This window comes from Bubalus kerabau, chromosome 3 (genome assembly GCF_029407905.1).
Source record: "Bubalus kerabau isolate K-KA32 ecotype Philippines breed swamp buffalo chromosome 3, PCC_UOA_SB_1v2, whole genome shotgun sequence".
Taxonomy (NCBI): Eukaryota; Metazoa; Chordata; class Mammalia; order Artiodactyla; family Bovidae; genus Bubalus; species Bubalus kerabau.
In genome coordinates, this window is record NC_073626.1 from 77,309,501 (window position 1) to 77,328,434 (window position 18,934).

Below are 18,934 nucleotides of genomic sequence, written 5' to 3' on the forward strand. Positions count from 1 at the left end.
GTGTTTACATGTTAAAAAGAAGAAAAGCTGGATGTCAGTAAGCATCTGAGTCTTGTATTTATAGAGCCATGAAGCGTGCTGTCTGGGCTCTATGGCCTAAAATAAAAATGCTGTGTTCTAAAGAGGTCTTCCCGGATGAGACTGAAAGTGCCCCTGCCTCGGGAGGGGTTTCTACTGCAGCCCACTCCTTCACGGTTTGTGATTGATTAACCAAACAGTGTGGGCTTTTGCCCTCCCCTCCACCTCCTGCCTGGCTTCTCATTCTCTCAAACACATGCTCAGGTTTTTGTGGAGGAAAAAGACATTTGGTTTTTATAGATGCAGATACAAATAAAAGTGCCACTTCCTAACAGGTGAATGGCACTCAATCGGCCGTCTTTCAAAGCAAAAAGAAATGCATCTCTAGAAAGTGTCTGATGTGAAAGAAGCTGATTCACTACTATTTGCCAGCTTCCTTTTACACTGTACACCTGCCCGTTATGTGACCTCCAAAGAACCTGTGGGATGTTGTCAAATAGAATAGTTTGGCTTCATTTAGAACTATTTAGATCCTTCTGAATTTTCTCCCTCTGACTTTTGGTCCAGACGTGCTTTAAACCTGAGGCTCAGTGATACATATTAGCGCCGGGAGTCTGTGCTGTTTTGAAGGAATAAGGCTTGGTGAGCATACAGCAAGCAGATCAAGCTCCCAGTGAGAGAGAAGTGACATTTATGAAGAATGGAATATGAGTGTGAGACATTCTCTCTTTCCAGGTAATAAATACAGCCTCCTCCCCTTGCAGAATGAAAGCTGGGCAATTTTATTTGTTGCGTGGTGTCATGTATATTTATGGTTTATAATTATGATGGCACATAAATGTTAAACAGCATCAAAAGAATCAACACTTCATAATGTGCTTGTGGGTTACACAAACGTCAGCAGAAAAGACTTCATCTGTAGCAATGGGCAGCTGGCAGCATGCAGTATTTGAGCAGCCATCTGGCCCATTTGGTAGATTTGAATGGTGTTTGTAATGTAACATTGATGAGCTCTCAAAAGAGCCTTCTTCTAGTCAAGATGTGACTAGCTTTTTTTTTTAATCCTTTTTTCTTCTCCTTCTGAGGCAACTATACTAACACCTGCATGCAGACATTCAAAATCATGATTTCTCTCTGCCTCTGAGTTAACTAATCACTCAAACATACCCATGGGACCAATCCATCACCCTGAATTCCTGACATTTCCCTTGGATAATTTCCTCGTTCTGCTTTTCCTTTTTCTTAGGATACTATCTACTCTTCTTCCTCATGAGAAAGCACCAGGCAAAGCACGCTTCTGTGCATAATGTTATGCTGGACTCTGAAAAAACAGGCTCCGAGGGAGCAGATGGGGGCTAGGTTATGTTCTAAGAAGGTTCTATGACCCCGCACAATCTTTTGAGGTATTCCTCTCACTGTTAGCAACTCCATTAATAGGCTCCTGAAAGAAATAATTCATGTTAAATTAAAGGAGCAATTTTGCTTTGCTTAGAAATGTTGTTTTGGATGCAGCGAATGCATTTGTCTTGGGCGCCTCGAAATCAATTTCCATGAACTCCATGGAAGCACCTTCCTGACTCCTAAGTGAACAGGACTTTGCCTCCCTTCAGCTCCATAGCATGGGGTCTAGGGTTTGCTCGTGGAGCGTGATACCAGAGCAGTCAGTCACTCCTCGGAAGGGAAGACAGAGCAGCCATTCAGGGAGCAGAGTGCGGGCTGCGTTTCAGCATGTAGATGCACTGAGCACCCACTGTGCCCTCACTGTGCCCTAGACACTGGGCTCCCTGCAGAGAATGGGCAGGGCCCTTTGCACTTAGAAAGCATCACTCTCCTAAGGACAGCAGTACTGTTGTACTCAGTACAGGGTACTCTATCTTGCACATAATAGAAAATTAATATATATCTGTTGGCTTTTGGAATGTGAATGGAAATTTTCATACATATATAAAAATAGAATATCACACCACATACTTAACATACAGCCTCAATAACTGTTAACTCATGACTAATGTTATTTCATCTACAATCCTATCCACTTGCCCCTTCCAGAGTTATTTTGAAGCAATTCCAGATATCATATCATTTAATCCACATATATTTCAATAGGAATCTCTAAAAGGTAAGGATTCTTTTTTTCCCCAAAAACAAAACCATAATACCATTATCTCAACTAAGAAATGTAACATCTCCATAATATTCAGTCAGGTTCAAATGTCTAATTGCTTTATATATGTCACTGCTGAATTGAATTTATAAATAACTTATTACATACATAGATGAATGGAACAGAAAAGACTGCCCCAAAATAAACCCAGGCCTACATACATGGCCACTTAATTTACAACAAAGGAGCCAAGAATATACAGTGGGGAAAGGACAGACTCCTCAATAAATGTGAGGTGTTGGGCAAACTGGACGCCACTTGCCAAAGAATGTTCAGTCGTGTCCAACTCTTTGCGACCCCATGAACAGCAGCACGCCAGGCCTCCCTGTCCATCACCAACTCCTGGAGTCCACCCAAACCTATCTCCATTGAGTTGGTGATGCCATCCAATCATCTTATCCTCTGTCGTCCCCTTCTCCTCCTGCCTTCAACCTTTCCCAGCATCAGGGTTTTTTCAAATGAGTCAGCTCTTCGCATCAGGTGGCCAAAGTATTGAAGTTTCAGCTTCAGCATCAGTTCTACCAATGAATATTCAGGACTGATCTCCTTTAGGATGGACTGGTCGGATCTCCTTGCAGTCCAAGGGACTCTCAAGAGTCTTCTCCAACACCACAGTTCAAAAGCATCAATTCTTCAGCACTCAGCTTTCTTTATAGTCCAACTCTCACATCCATACATGACCAGTGGAATAACCGTTGCCTTGTCTAGAAGGACCTTTGTTGACAAAGTAATGTCTCTGCTTTTCAGTATGCTGTCTAGGTTGGTCATAACTTTCATTCCAAGGAGTAAGTATCTTTTAATTTCATGTCTGCAGTCACCATCTGCAGTGATTTTGGAGCCCAGAAAAATAAAGTCAGCTACTGTTTCCACTGTTTCCCCATCTATTTGTCATGAAGTGATGGGACCAGATGCCATAATCTTAGTTTTCTGAATGTTGAGCTTTAAGCCAACTTTTTCACTCTTTTCTTTTACTTTCATCAACTGGACCACAATCTTACACAAAAATTAACTCAAAGTGGATGAAAGTCTCAAAGACCTGAAACCATAAAACTCCTGGAAGAAATCATAGGCTGTAAGCTCCTTGACATTGGTCTTGGCAACGTGTTTTGTTTTGTTTTTTTTTGATTTAACACCAAATGCAAAGGCAACCAGAGCAAAAATCAGTAAGTGTGACTACATCAAACTGAAAAGTATTTTCATAGCAAAGGAAACAATCAACAAATGAAAAGGCAAGGTATTAAATGGCAGAAAATGTTTACAAATCATATATCTGAAAGGGGTTAATATCCAAAATAAATGAATATAAAAAATGCAAACTCATAGATACAGAGAATAGACTGGTGACTGCCAGAGGTGGAGGGTGAAGCATAGGTGAAATGGGGTTTAAAACCTATTTCTGCAGAACCCGGAGCTCCTAGAGGACCCTCAGGCAAGGTAACACATAAGCAGAGCCTTCAGCTCCTATGGCAACTTGAGTGTCTTCACTTTTAGCTGATATAGAATTTAGAGTTCCAAGAGTAATTTCATTTGAAAGATGACTTTTGCTTCATGAAAACTAAAAGTCTACAAACAACAAGAGTAAATAATCTTTAAACTCCCAGCTAGAAAGATGCTATTCAGAGAAGGCATTTCTTCTTCCATGAAGAAATCAGCAAAGACCAAATTAGGATTTGCCTATGAAGTGCTGGGGAGGGGGAGAGGAATAAATTGGGAGATTTGGGACTGACACATACGTACCACTATATATAAAATAGATCACTAATAAGGACTTATTGCAGAGCACAGGGAATGCTACTCAATACTCTGTAATGGCCTATATGGGATAAGAATTTTTAAAAGAGTGGATATATGTATATGTATAATGGATTCACTTTTCTGCACAGCATAAACTAATACAACATTGTAAATCAACTATACTCCAAATTTAAAAAAAGAAAAAAAAAGGGTTCGACATCTATGGTTGTAGACTGGCCAAATGACAAGTTACCAACAGAATCGGAAGAACTAAGAATTTAACTAAGATGCATCATAGTGCAATGCTGACCTTCTCCAGGTGAGGTGTACAGACCCCCAGTGTAGCACCCAGCAGGACGAGAGGAGGTGTGACAGGGGTTAACAGAAGCTCTCCCTAGAGCTTAAATTTTATTCTATGTCAAGCAGTTGAAAGGACTACTTTTATACTTTTATATTATGGAGCAGAAAACTAAATTTGCATACATTTTAAAGATTAAAGCATGCAACTTCAAAGAAATTTGAGCTTGCTGCTGGCTGCTTCTAGCTACAAAGGGTCTAGACCCCAGGCATTATGTATTGATTTCCTCTGCATTCAGAGAACTTCAGTGGAAAAACTCAAGTGCCTCTAATGTAATGGAAAGCATGCAGATGCTGGAATCACACAAGAATGGAGGCAATTCTGATTCTGCCACATGCTACCTATGTGAACTTAAGTAAGTTACCTCAGTTTCCTGGGTAAGGAACTTGGGATAATATCATCTATCTTTCAGGGCCAGTGAGGGGATGAGAAATAAACTCTAAAGAAGTGCCCAGCATATATTAGGGACTTACTAAATGATTGCTGATGATAATAAAAATAATAATGCTAATAATAATAATGAGGAGGAGGAGAAGAAACAACAATCAAGAATTGATCAAACAAATCCCAATATATTTGATGATATATCCCGGACAGAGTCAGCAGCTTTAGGGAAAAATACTCTGTAGGTGACTTCTTATTACTGAGGCTGCTGATACACACACAACATAAAGACCCACAATACATCCACTGACCTGTCTACTAAAAGGAGTTGTAAAAACAACATCTTAAAGAGTAGATGTTCTTAAGTTGTTTTACAATATACTGCCTATTTTCATCGGAGAAGGCAATGGCACCCCACTCCAGTACTCTTGCCTGGAAAATCCCATGGACGGAGGAGCCTGGTAGGCTGCAGTCCATGGGGTCGCTAAGAGTCAGACACGACTGAGCGACTTTACTTTCACTTTTCACTTTCATGCATTGGAGAAGGAAATGGCAACCCACTCCAGTGTTCTTGCCTGGAGAATCCCAGGGACAGAGGAGCCTAATGGGCTGCCATCTATGGGGTCACACAGAGTCGGACACGACTGAAGCGACTTGGCAACAGCAGCAGCCTATTTTCATACCCACATGGTAAAATAGTCCAAGGAGAAAGGAAGAGCACAAGAGAGTAAACCCAGAAATAACTGAACAAAAATCAGTGAAACCTTGTAGCCATCAGAACAGGTTTTGGTTTACCAAATCTTTTAAAAAATTCTCTAAATTACAATTGGCCAGTTTATAAGGCAAAGTCAGTGCATGGAAGAAGTCCTCAGGCTAGAGAGGCTAGAAGGCTGTCCTAGATGGAGGGGAGAGATGTGCCACTGGCTATCTTAATGTTTTCTGAGAAAGCTGAGAAAAGACAAAGTATGACAGTCTTAGGAAAGTTAAAACCTGGTCCATCTCTCAGCTCCTTCACTACCCCGTCAAGGCTACTGAGCAACGCTGGCTGGAAGGCTGATAGAGCAGCCACCAGGCCAAGAGGGGTAACCCAACTCTGCTCCAGAGTCTGGAGCCCCAGCCTGGGCCGCTCCGTCCCAGAGCAGGGAACACTTCTCCACACAGTGGCTCCACATGGCCCAGCTGTAGCCCAGCCGCCAGATACAAAAGTCGGGCGGCATGAGCTGGAGGATCAGGCATAGTCGAGAATGTCACATTCTAAAGGCCAGTCTCAATTTGCCAAGCAGGGGACCTCCCTGGAGATCAGTGGCTAAGACTTCACCTTCCAATGCAAGGGGTGCAGGTTGCAACCCAGGTCAGGGAGTTAAGATCCTACAGGCCTCGTGGCCAAAAGAACAAAAACATAAAACAGAAGCAATATTGTCACAAATTCTATAAAGCCTTTAAAAATGGTTCACGTTAAAAAAAAAACAAACTTAAAAATTTGCCAAACCAGACTCACAGAGAATAAAGGAAGGCAGGCAGCTTGAACCCTGGCTGAATCCTCTGTGACGAGAGAAGGGGTCCCTGTAGAGCAGAACTCTCCACCCTGGAGGTCGAGACCTTCCTAACACACTGAGGCCTTTCCTAGATGTTCTCTGAGCTGCTGCCCGCTGCCAAGGCATCTAGGCTGCAGGCGTGCCACGGTCACCACTTTCCCAGCAGCCAGAGACCTCGGCTTCCAATACAGGTCTTCCCAGCAACTGTCCCCTTTCACCACCAACTCCATCTACCTAGGAGATCATCAAGTTGTAGGAAAAGCATAAATACCATCCTTAGGTTGGGATATCAGCACTAGAAAAACATGACAAACAGGAAGTCATGAGGACTATGGACAGGCCTGGCTGTAAACACCTGAGGGTAGGAGGGATGCATGTGTGCTCAGAACAGGGACACGCTCCTGACAGCCCGTGGTGGGCAGTGTCCAGGGTTGGGGAAGAATAGAGGGCACTGCATCGGTGGTGTGGGGATATGTCCTGCCATCATGCACCAGTCATTACATCTGTAGGTTCCCCCCAAGTATTAAAGCTGGGTTCATGAAATGTAATGACAAACAGGTCACCTGGACTTTCTCTGAAAACATCCTGAGTATGTGGTAGAATAACTTGGAACAGGGATATAAAATTTAGGCTCCCCCCTTTTTGTCTGTTTCTTGGCAATAGTTGCTTCTTTACAACTTCCATATGTTATGTAAGGTATGGTGGGGAAACGGACATAGCACACTGCTCTAAAGTCCCAGAGATCTGGAGAATTTTTAAATATGTGAAGCATAGATGAGAGAGGAGAAACACAAAGCGGTTGTAAAGGGAAATCTCCCAGGAGAATTTCCCTGTTTACCCTTTTAGAGCCGTATGGACTGCTGCTCTCACAGCAGGTCACTGGCTGGACCAGTTCACCTCTTATGCCAACTTCTTTTGTTTCCTTGTTTCTTGATTTCTATGGCATTGACCTCACAGGGCACAAAGAACTTTCATCGCCTCTTCTTCAGTGATGTTTAATTCATCCTTTGGCTCTAGTACAGCTATTTCTAAATGTAGGCAAAACTCGGCTTGCCAACTCATGGCCATTTTAAATTCATGAGCAACCTGCAAGAGCCATAGTTTGGAGGGTGATAAAGACAACAATAACTCTAATGGAGGAAGTTTTCCAAACCTGAATCACTTAGGAATCCTCGAGTAAAGCCTGAGTAAGATGATACTGCAAGTGAGCAAATACAGTCTCCCTCCAAAATCTGTTTGAAATTCTCTCTCCTACTGGCCTGCGAAGGTGCAGAGATCCCAACCAAAAGGTGGAGGGACCCTCGAGTACTCTCAGGTGAGATCAGGGCTGCAAAGAATACAGTTAGGCAGCCCTCGCTCGATCACAGAGATGAAGTCAGATTAGCCCTGAAGGAAAGGAAGGGAAAAATGCATTCACTTGGTCAAGGGGACAAGAGAGGCACAGTGGGGTCCCCACAGAGGGGTCCTCATGGGCTTTGCATCTAGTGAGGGGAGAGCCATTCTCATCTGATCATACAGTCATCTCAGTGCAGGAGCTAGAAGGAAAAAAATACACTGAAAATGTGGCTGGGTGGTGGAGCGTGGGGCAAGTTCAGATATGGGGCTCCGGGCAAGGACATGGAATATGAGACTGAGGAGGCTTGGAGGTAAGAACCAGGGGGCCTTCCAGGTAGAGGGAACAGGGGTGGTGTGGAGACAAAGAAGTGTGTCTGGCAAGAGAGGGGAAGTCACTGTGGATAGAGCAGTGCTCGGGCCAAATGGCAAGGCTGGGAGGCCATGATGGAGGTTTGGAACATTATCCTCGTACAACTGGAAGCAGTTAAAGTGGAGAAGTGACAAGGGCAGATATGTGTTTTTAAAAGATCATTCTGGCTGCTGTGTAGAGAATGGTTTTGATGGGAAAACAAGAAAGGCATGAAGCCCTTAAAGGGAGGACAGGCCTGGATGTGGCCCCTCAAAGGGGCCTGAGTCTAGGGGAGAAGGAAGAGAGAGGAATGTGGACAGAGGGTGGTAAAGACCCTTTGTTCCTCAAGGCCAAACAATCTCCAACCACTTAGACTTACTGATAATAAAGACTCAGATTTCTTGTTGAAGCATGCTCAACACACGTGCACTTTTAATATGACTAAAAGGTTGGGGGATTTCAGGGGACTCACTGGAATGATTATGTTAATAATTCTAAGTTAGTGCACACCCTGCATCTTTGAGTATGATTTAGTTAGCCATGTGATTCAGTTAGCCACTCAACTTTGACTGAGTTAGCCATGAGCTTCTCTTAGAAACATTCAGATTGAGAGGCAGACACACAGTAGGTCAACGCTACTTAATTTAGTCATAAAATAATGGCTCTGGAGCTGTTACTGCACAGGAAATCCTCCTCACCTCTCTTTTTGCTAAGCCCAAACTTACCACAGTCCATCTAATGTATAAATGAGATTATGAGCACTGTCTCTACATAGCTGCTGCCTCCTTGTTTATAGAAAAACCTACTGATTGACATTTTATGTAACTATATTTGTCTTCAAAGTGATGGATATATAGTCATTCTCGATTAAAATGATCAAGCCCAGTGCTTATGAAACTAACAAGAATATTGTAAAACATATCATGGGAACAGGCAAATTTCAAGTAAGTGTTTAAATGTTGACACAGAATTAGGATGCATCAGTCATTTAAAAACCTAAAATAAAGGATCATTTCACAGAAAGTAATAGCCTGAAACTGTCATAAGAACACAGAAGAAGCTACCAACATTTTGGTTTTGTTTTCTTGCTCTACAATATACTTTATAAAGGGCAGCAGGCAGAGCAGGAGGCGGATGGTAAGGAGTGATTCGGGAGGTGCTATGGTCTGGATGCATCCCCTCAAATTCATATGTTGAAATTCTAACACCCAACGTAATGTTGTTAGGAGGTAGGACCTGGGGGAGGTGTTTAAGTGTGAGAATGAAGGATCAGCGCTCTTCTAAGAGTGCCCTAGCCCTTCCTGCCAGGTGGGGACACAACGAGAAGTGTGCATTGCATCCCGAGAGGACCCTCAGCAGAGGACTGGAACCCTGACCTCAGACTGCCCACCTCCACAACTGGGAAGAATAATTTTCTGTTGTTTAAAAGCCACCCCATCTGTGCGATTTTGCTATTGCAGCCCGAACAGACTAAGACAGTGGGGTAGGAGGACTTTTCCTGGCCCAAACAGATACCTAACTTCCCAATTGAGAGGCACTTCTTTAGTTTTTGACTTTGTCCCTCAAAACTTGAAACCACTGGGTCACAAGCACTATGCATTTCTGTGCTTATTTCCTCTAGAAGCATCCACCAGCTTCCCAGCTGTCCTATCTCCTTAATCCCAACCCTACCCTGAAAGCCCAGGGGGCATACAGGATTCCAGCTTTTGCCGCATTCATGAATGGACAACAGCAGGGCCTTTTTCCTCCTTCGGATGTTGACAGAGCTCCACAGCCTGGAGTCGGCCACTTTCCAGCTTCACATATGCTAGACCTTTGGAGCCTTTGTACTTGAACTTACTCCTAACTCCTGCAGGGTTCTGCTCACACACATGGTGCCTTACTTTCTCCGTCTCCTTTCACAGGTAACATTTCTATTCTGCTCCAAGTTGTGGTAAACAACCTTGAGACATCCTTGTCAATCCAATACACACTGACTGCCTATATCTGGAGAATCATGGTAATACAGCCCTGGTGGTTCTGGAAACTTCTGTCTCTTATGGAATACTGTACCCCTTGAATCCCTTGAGTGGTTCCTGGTTCCTGTCATCTCTCCATGTTAGATCATCCTGAACTTTTTGCTTTTAAAGAAGGGACAGGAGAAGCATGAAGATCAGTTGATGCTGATAAAACAAGACCTAAACTCAACTCATCAAAAATCTCTAAATACTAATCAATTTTGTTATTTAAAAGAACGTACAGTGGGATAGAGCAGCCGGTCTGCTCTACCAGAATTAGCACCAAAATGCACTCGTTAGTGAAAATTTAGTTTTAAGAGACCCATGTATGAATCTAGCTGGAAAAAATTGGCAGCCATATATAAATAGCTGATGGTAGAAAATGATTCATTTTATATATCCAACTTATTTTTTTCATATTTCTGCCTATTGCTGTTGCTTTCTAAGCCACATTTTTAAATAAGTTTGCCTTTTGATTTTGTTCTAACTACCATCTCTATCTCCCACTCTTCCTCTCTAGTATAAAAATTGTTTTTTATTTTTATTACTATAAAATTTACAAAGTGAAGTGAAGTCGCTCAGTCGTGTCCGACTCTTTACGACACCATGGACTGTAGCCCATCAGGCTCCTCCGTCCACGGGAGTCTCCAGGCAAGAACACTGGAGTGGGTTGCCATTTCCTTCTCCAGGGGATCTTCCCGACCCAGGGATCAAACCCAGGTCTCCCACATTTTGGGCAGACGCTTTAACCTCTGAGCCACCAGGGAAGCCCGTTCTAAAAAATTTAAACTACATAGTTTGTAAAATGAAAGAAATGATTCTCCCCTTTCACTCCCCTCCACCTACAGACCTACCCAGCTGCTGCTGCTGCTAAGTCGCTTCAGTCGTGCCCGACTCTGTGCGACCCCATAGACGGCAGCCCACCAGGCTCCCCCGTCCCTGGGATTCTCCAGGCAACAACACTGGAGTGGGTTGCCATTTCCTTCTCCAATGCATGAAAGTGAGAAGTGAAAGTGAAGTCGCTCAGTCGTGTCCCACTCTGAGCGACCCCATGGACTGCAGCCTATCAGGCTCCTCCGTCCATGTGACTTTCCAGGCAAGAGTACCGGAATGGGGTGCCATTGCCTTCTCCGACCTACCCCGCTACTGCTGAGTTAACCACTGCTGACACTCACTTCTTCTGTGGATCATATGGTACATTACAGTTCGTCCTTTTTTTCCCTCTCCAATAATATATTTTGGATAGCTTTTGCTATCAGAACACATTTTACTATTATTGCTTTCTTGTTAGACACGTCATTTTTTTGGGCTACACTCCCATTTAGCCCAATTGGGGGAAATCTGGAAAATATATTCAGTCTGCACTGGCAATAGATCTTCTCTGAGTTTCAGGCAAAAAGATAAAGATCATATACACAGATCTTATCACATGGTGATTTCAGTTGTATTCTTGACAATGAGATAGAACTGTAAAAATTTAATTCCAAGGCCAACAAATATGCAAGCATATCACTCAGAAAATGTCTTTGATCTTTCTGATGGCTTTATCTAATTGGTGTCATTATGTTGTAACTCCATTGACTGCCAACTGCATTTTTTTGTAAACTTGGCAAAGGCTTCCCATGTCATACATTTGAAGAAAAAACATTGCCTGTGCTCTCTCCCCCAAGACTGTCAGAAGAGAAAAAGAAATTTAATTAAATTTCAATCTCTGACAGTTTAAAATAATAGAACAGAAATTATAAGACATTATGGATGGTGGCTGAATATTGTTAGTGTTAAAAGGAACCAGATTTACTGATTTTGATAACAGTGTTATGGGTTATATAAGAAAATGTCCTTGTTCTACTGGAACATACCCTGAAATATTTAATATTTAGGAATACAGGGAATACAATGTCTCAACAAATGATTCAGAAAAAAATTAAAAAGAGACAAAGAATGATAAAGCAAATGGGGCAAAATGTAAATAATTGGCAGAATTGAAACAAAAGGCTTAGGGGAATACTTCATATTAGTCTGAGTATATTTAAAATAATAATAAAATTAAAAGTTTCCAAGAAATGACAAGAAACCAGAGTTGAAACTCTAGATGATTACTCTCAGGGCATTTGGGGGCTTCCCTGGTGACTCAGATGGTAAAGAATCTGCCTGCAATGCGGGAGACTTGGATTCGATCCCTGGGTCTGGAAGATTCCCCTGGAGCAGGGAATGGTTACCTACTCCACTGTTCTTGTCTGGAGAAGGCCAATCTGGCGGGCTACAGTCCCTGGGGCCACAGAGTCAGACACGCCCGAGCGGACACACTTGGTGCCCTTATTCTGTCAACATCAGCCTCCCCCAACTCAGCTCACTTACAGGCTCCGCCCCCAGTTTGTAGGTCCAGCGGCCTCTGCCTCTCCCGCGGATGGTTACCGAAGCGGAAGCCCTGTCCCTACCAGCTGGGAAGATCCAGAGTGGCCCCTGGGTGTCTAGGTGTCTAGCCTGTGGGTCGGAGGGGTGCGGGGGTGGAAAGGGCTACAGAGTCACAGCGTCGCCCAGATCCCACCCGGTGTGCTTGGTCCCATTGCTGGGCTTTGACCCTGACTTCGTATGTGTCCATTCCTTTGCTGTCCAAGTCCGACTCTCAGTGAAGTCCACAGCCTGCTTGTCCTCGTCGGTCCCTTCCCTGGAAGGAATTTCTTGTCCCTTGTATCTCTAATTCTAGGCTGGAATACTGCCCAACCTTGACTGACGACTCCAAACTGCAATGCAATCACTTGGCCCAGTTTTCGTTTGTTCTTCCTCTGCTGGCAAACTTTTCTCTAGGCCCCAGCCACCAGACCAGAGGACCCTCTTGGTCTCAATGCCATCCTGGATCAAGTGGGACTTTTCTGGGCTCTTCTAGTAGTCACTTTGATTGCTGGCCACAGCCCTCAGGGGTCAGCCTTACAGCTTCTGTGCCCAGGTTTTCCAGGAAGTGCCTTCTGTTTTCCTTGTATTCTCCACTCTGGGCTCTCTTGAGGCCTGAGGACACCAGCTGTTCCATCTCCAGTGCAGGCAGAGCTGAGGAGTCCAACTGTCCTACACAGAGTAACCTCTGATCACACACAAACACAGGCTGATTTCTGCTGCAATCTAGAAACTCAACTTCAAATGTCAACTCTCAGAAAATAGCTACACTGGGCTTTCCTATAAATTCTTTCTCTAGCACTACAAGGAAAGAAACAACCTTTCCACCAATCAACACAAAATCTAAACAATGATACAAGTGTGCTGTGCTTATGAAAACCCAAAGTATAAAACATGAATTTGTGTTTTCCAACACTTGTAATATGTAAATATTCTTGATTTTATTACAGGTTTAAATAAAATTCTTGATGATTTAAAAATATCACATTTTGCCCCAATCTATATGGGGTTTCCCTGGTGGCTCATCAGATAAGTAAAGAATCTGCCTGCAATGCGGGAGACCTGGGTTTGATCCCTGGGTCAGGAAGATAACCTGGAGGGGAGCAAGGCAATCCACTCCAGTATTCTTGCTTGGAGAATCCCCATGGACAGAGGAGCCTGGTGGGCTACAGTCCATGGGGTCTCAAAGAATCAGGCACGACTAAATCACTAAGCACAGCACATATGGACATGGTTTTTGGCTCAGACAGTAAAGACTCTGCATGCAATGCAGGAAACCCCGGGTCTGATTCCTGGGTCAGGCAGATCTCTTGGAGAAGGGAATGTCTACCCACTCCAGTATTCTTGCCTGGAGAATTCCATGCACAGAGGAGGCTGGCAGGCTAAAGTCCATGGGGCTACAAAGAGTCAGACATGACTAACTAATACTTTCACACTACTTTCATTGAATACACTGAGGTATATTTAGGCTGGGAGAAAAAAACTAAAACACATTGCATCAGAGATTTAGAACAATTTGGAAAGAAAACTTCAGGGGGTGGAGGGGCACCTTATTAAATACTCCTTATAAGCTTCACTAGAGAAGGCAATGGCACCCCACTCCAGTACTCTTGCCTGGAAAATCCCATGGACGGAGGAGCCTGGTAGGCTGCAGTCCATGGAGTTGCTAAGAGTCAGACACGACTGAGCAACTTCACTTTCACTTTTCACTTTCATGCCTTGGAGAAGGTAATGGCAACCTACTCCAGTGTTCTTGCCTGGAGAATCCCAGGGACGGGGGAGCCTGGTGGGCTGCCATCTATGGGGTTGCACAGAGTCGGACACGACTGAAGCGACTTAGCAGCAGTGGCGGCAGCAGCATAAGCCTCACTGGGAGAGGAGATATCGCCAACTACATTTCCACACAGCACACAGCTGATGTGGACAAAAAAGGATTCTTCCTGTAGTGAAAATGTCAAGCTGAAAATGGCACCCTTAAGGAGAGATGTGGGGACACCCATGAGGAGGGCACTCAAGTGAGGGACCCTGAATCTGGACCCTGGGACCTGTAAAGAGTCTTGTCTGAACCTTCTCTGCCCACCGTCAACCTCCTACCAAATGACGACAATCTGGTTCATCTTTGATCTTTCCTCCAAGCAGAGATGGGTCAGTCCAGCCTGTCTACATCCCAAAGAGCTGGGACTCCTGCCCAAGTGCCTCTTCATTGCCCATATGGGTGTAGGGAGCTGGTCAAAGGTAAGGAAATTAATCTAAAAGAAAATGCTGACTGGAGGGGGCCTGTCCAAATGCGCCCACAGAGCAATGGGGGCCTGGAGAAAGGTATGGAGTTGTGGGGGAGGGTGGAGAGAAGAAAGCACCAACAGAGTGACTCAAAGCCAGGTGATGTGGAGTGTGTGTGTGGGGGTGCTGGGTGGCTGGTGGGGTGCACTTAGAGGTACAGGACTCAGCAACCATGCTGGACTTCCTGGCTTTCCTACGCTGATCCCAGCTTCTCCCTTCTCAAGTGTGGCCCTCCTTGCCATCTGGTTATCTATGGTGATCTCCACCTCCCTTTCAGATTGTTGTCGTGATCTTGTTTTGACAATCTTCCATCCGGATGTTTGACCTCTAAACCCCCAATCTCCTATATGGAAATCCTCTTGGTACCTACATCCCTATTCTCAGCTTGGATCCACTTCTGGCCACTGGTTCTCCTGCTATGCCCATCCCAAACCAGACTCCACATAGTTGGGCTCAGGTTGCTCCAATGCCCACCTTCCAGCCTGCAGGCCCACCCCTCTGATGCTGCCAAATAACATGGTTCCTCCTAACATCTCAGCCCCAAACTTGTCACGCTGCCGTTTATGCTTCTCAGCTGCAGTTGACAAGAGAGTTCTCTGCATACTGTAAAGTACCATGCAGATTAAATACAGTTGCTCTGCCATGAAGCTAAGATACAAACTGGAGAAGGCAACTCCAAAGATGAGAATTTCTATTTAAAAGCATCCTAGAGAATGTCCACCTTCATTTCATTAGTTTACCCAAAGCTGAGTCTGCAGAAAACACTAACTGGTGTGGTTTGTCTTTTGGGGGTGACAAAAATGTTCTAAAATGGACTGTGGTAATGGTACTACAACATACTAAAAGCTATTGAATCGCACACTGTAAGTGGACAAATGGTATGTCTGTGTATTGTGTCACATTAATGCTGCTTAAAAGAAAGAAAACCCTAAATGGTCTACAGGATGTGATCCTAACTTACCCACTATTTCCACCTGGCTGTCGGAGGGAGGGATCAGACAAAGATGTCATTTTCCAGAAATCCTGGGTGGGCTCTGCTGAAGCATATACCCTGATTTTACCTGCATGAAGCCCCAGGCTGACCATCCCTCCTGCAGGCAGCTCCCCACGCAGGAACACTGCACACCAAGAGGATTGGCATGTGTAGGTTTCTTGATGTCTATAGCATGCAGAGCTACGCCCACTTTTTTCAGCATTTGATTTTTCCAAACAAAAGGAGAAACCAAGCACATAAAACCCAACAGTGAATTGATGAGCAACTTTGCATATATATAGAATTTCCAGGCAATAAAGCATGCTCTCCAACAAGCTTGTCTTTGTTTAGAGGAAAATTATGCTTTGCTTTCACACAATGCCCTCTGCCAAGCCCGGTGTGCCCTCCTAATTTAAATTAGTCTTTCAATTGTATGATCGTTCCAAAAGAAACTAATTTTCACTACACTCATTCAGGGAACTTAACCAAAACTTGCATTTTTGTTGAGGGAGGTGGCAAACCCACACAGTGAGGTTTTCTGCTTTGCCACAGTTTTAAGATTAATCATTTTCTGAATATCTATAAATATTATTTTGATTATGTGAATGGCTTTAAATAGCTGTTTATGAAAAACTCACAATACTGTAAGTCTGCAAAGAAATAAGCCTAATATAAAATGTGAGCAAGAGAATGATACCCAAATTGCACAATTATATTCTAATTTGTAGATTATAATTCAGTGTGCCGTAATAATTTATCCTGAAAATTATGTTATCTCAAAAAGAAAGATTAAAAACCTGATTAAGATAACTTTTCTCACAAATCCTAAAACACTTCATTCCCTGGGTAATTTCATTCTGTCCTGCCTCAATAAGGACATTTCAAATCAAAGACCTCAGACGGAAGGTTAATAAATCTTGACGGCTTCAATAGGCTGTTTTCTTATTGTATGTTAAATTCTGTGTGAAGTTCAGCAGTTCATATAATCTGGCATGAAATGGAGGCTTTAAAAAAAAAGTTTAGAACTTGGCTATTCAAAAAATGTTTTAATGGTATCTATTCCTCACTACTGGGATATTTCCCAGAAAGGGCTCCATTTCACTATAATTTTTTCTAAACAGAGCTATGATAGAAGGGAATACCACGACCTTGGGGAGCATGAGATATCTGATCAACAGTGGCTTAATTTTTTTTAATTGTCATAAATATACAGCTCATTCTATAAATTCAAAATCTGGACAAGTCAATCATTCTAAATGGCTTTGGGGCAAATTCTGTTTTTTTTTTTTTTTTTTTTTTGAGAAAGTGTTATTTTTATCCTTTGCCTTTCTAATTCCCTCCTTCCCTATACAAAACAAGATATTCATCTCTGAATGCCCTTGGTAACCTAAGCATATATATCTTGGGGACAAATTACGTCAGCATAAAGTTCAGAATTGGCAGTCTCAGAGAACAGAGTCAGACGTAGGTTTGCTATTTAGAGAATTAAACCATTTTAGTGATAATTAAAATCACAGAAAATTATGAATGGAACTCAGGAAATACACCTTTTTTGGCAAGTTCATATAGGTCACAAATCAATATATACAGTTTAATCTCAGGTACAGCAGGCATTGTAAAGTTTCACCAAAAGCAAGGAGTAAGTGAACACTCAACTCTTGGGTAGGGGAGGCTGCAAAGGTGGAAAAAGGGTCTTAGATGCCTTAAAAAATATTCCCTGGCTCTGTTTTCTAGCAGTTGCCTGTGACAAGTTCCAAAGAGCCGAAGTTTTAATTAAATACTGTGGAAAAGTAGGATGCCACATCCCTTAAAAAAAAAAATCAGAGTGGCTCACAACAGGACAGGGAATCAAGAGTAAGTGCTAAAAGCAGAATCCAGCTGTTGTCTCAAAAAGATTAAAAACAAAGAAGAATTGAAAACATTAAAGCAAAATGGTCGCAGGGATGCTGCCAAGGGAGCATTTAAAACAGACGCTGAAAGTAACAACAAATCGCTCCCCTCTCTGCCACCTTCCCTCACATACCAGAAGCCATAGGGAGAGCTCAAAAGAAAATTCAGAACACACTTCTTCTGTTTGGTATACTTTGAAGATGCTCAGAGGACAAAGCATCAATCAGTCAATTAACACATAGAAAGTTTAAGACAGTTCAAGTCCAATTTTGTGATAATTATTATATAATGTTCATTGCCCACTTTAGAGGCCAAAATAGTGTGTGCAAATGCCTAAGTAAGTAGGAGCTTTTTTCAAAAGGTTGTCACACACTGGTATAAGAAAACAGATGGCAAGACATATATGCCATTATTTTGGGCTTCTCTGAAATGCCCCCTTGGAGCAAAGATTTCAGCACCCACCTCTCACAATGTCACAGATGAGCTTTCTCTTCTCATTAAAATTTTATTCTTGCAGTCAGTCTCAAAGCTCATGGCAAACTAAATTCCTATTCAGACTGAAATGAATGAATCATTTTTTCCCCTACTTTTCCAGAGTCACTTATATGCACTTCCAAAATAAATCTTTGGCTTTTTACAAAGTGACTCTTCTACTCTGTCTCACTGAATCCTTTTCCCTAGAAGGAAGGGAAGTGGGAGGGGGTGAGGAAGGAAAGGAAGGCAAGGAAGAAAAACATAAAAACCAGAATTATAACCAGGATAAAGTTTAGCCCTGATTTTCTGCTGTAAGCCTTACAGTAAAAGGTAGTTTAAAATTCAGATTCAATACTAGCAAGTTAATTGATGTAATACACTACATTAACAAAATGAAGGGTAAAAATCATATTATCATCTCAACAAATATAGAAAGAGCATTTGACAAAACTCATCATCCTTTCAAAATAAAATCTCTCAACAAAGTGGGTATAGAGGGAACACACCTCAATATAAAGGCCATACACAACAAGCCCACAGCTAATATCATATTCAACATAAAAAGCTGAAATCTTTTCCTCTATGATCAGAATGCCCATTCTCACCACTTTTATTAAACATGGTATTGGAAGTCCTAGTCAAAGCAATTATGCAAGAAAAAAAATAAAAGAAGCATTCATACCCTAAAAGAGAAGTAAAACTGTTATTATTTACATACGATATACATTTATACAGATATATAATGCTGGATCATTGAAAAAGTGAGAGAGTTGCAGAAAAACACCTACTTCTGCTTTATTGACTATGCCAAAGCCTTTGACTGGGTGGATCACAATAAACTGTGGAAAATTCTGAAAGAGATGGGAATACCAGACCATCTGACCTGCCTCTTGAGAAACCTATATTCAGGTCAGGAAGCAACAGTTAGAACTGGACATGGAACAACAGACTGGTTCCAAATAGGAAAAGGAGGACATCAAGGCTGTATATTGTCACCCTGCTTATTTAACTTCTATGCAGAGTACATCATGAGAAACGCTGGGCTGGAAGAA

At 42.8% G+C, this 18,934-nt stretch overlaps 1 protein-coding gene across 5 annotated transcripts in view; it reads right to left on the reverse strand.

The window, feature by feature from the left end:
- Positions 1 to 18,934, reverse strand: part of RAPGEF4 (Rap guanine nucleotide exchange factor 4) — a 396,657-nt gene that overhangs the window by 154,020 nt on the left and 223,703 nt on the right. The gene's annotated exons all lie outside the window — the stretch shown is intronic.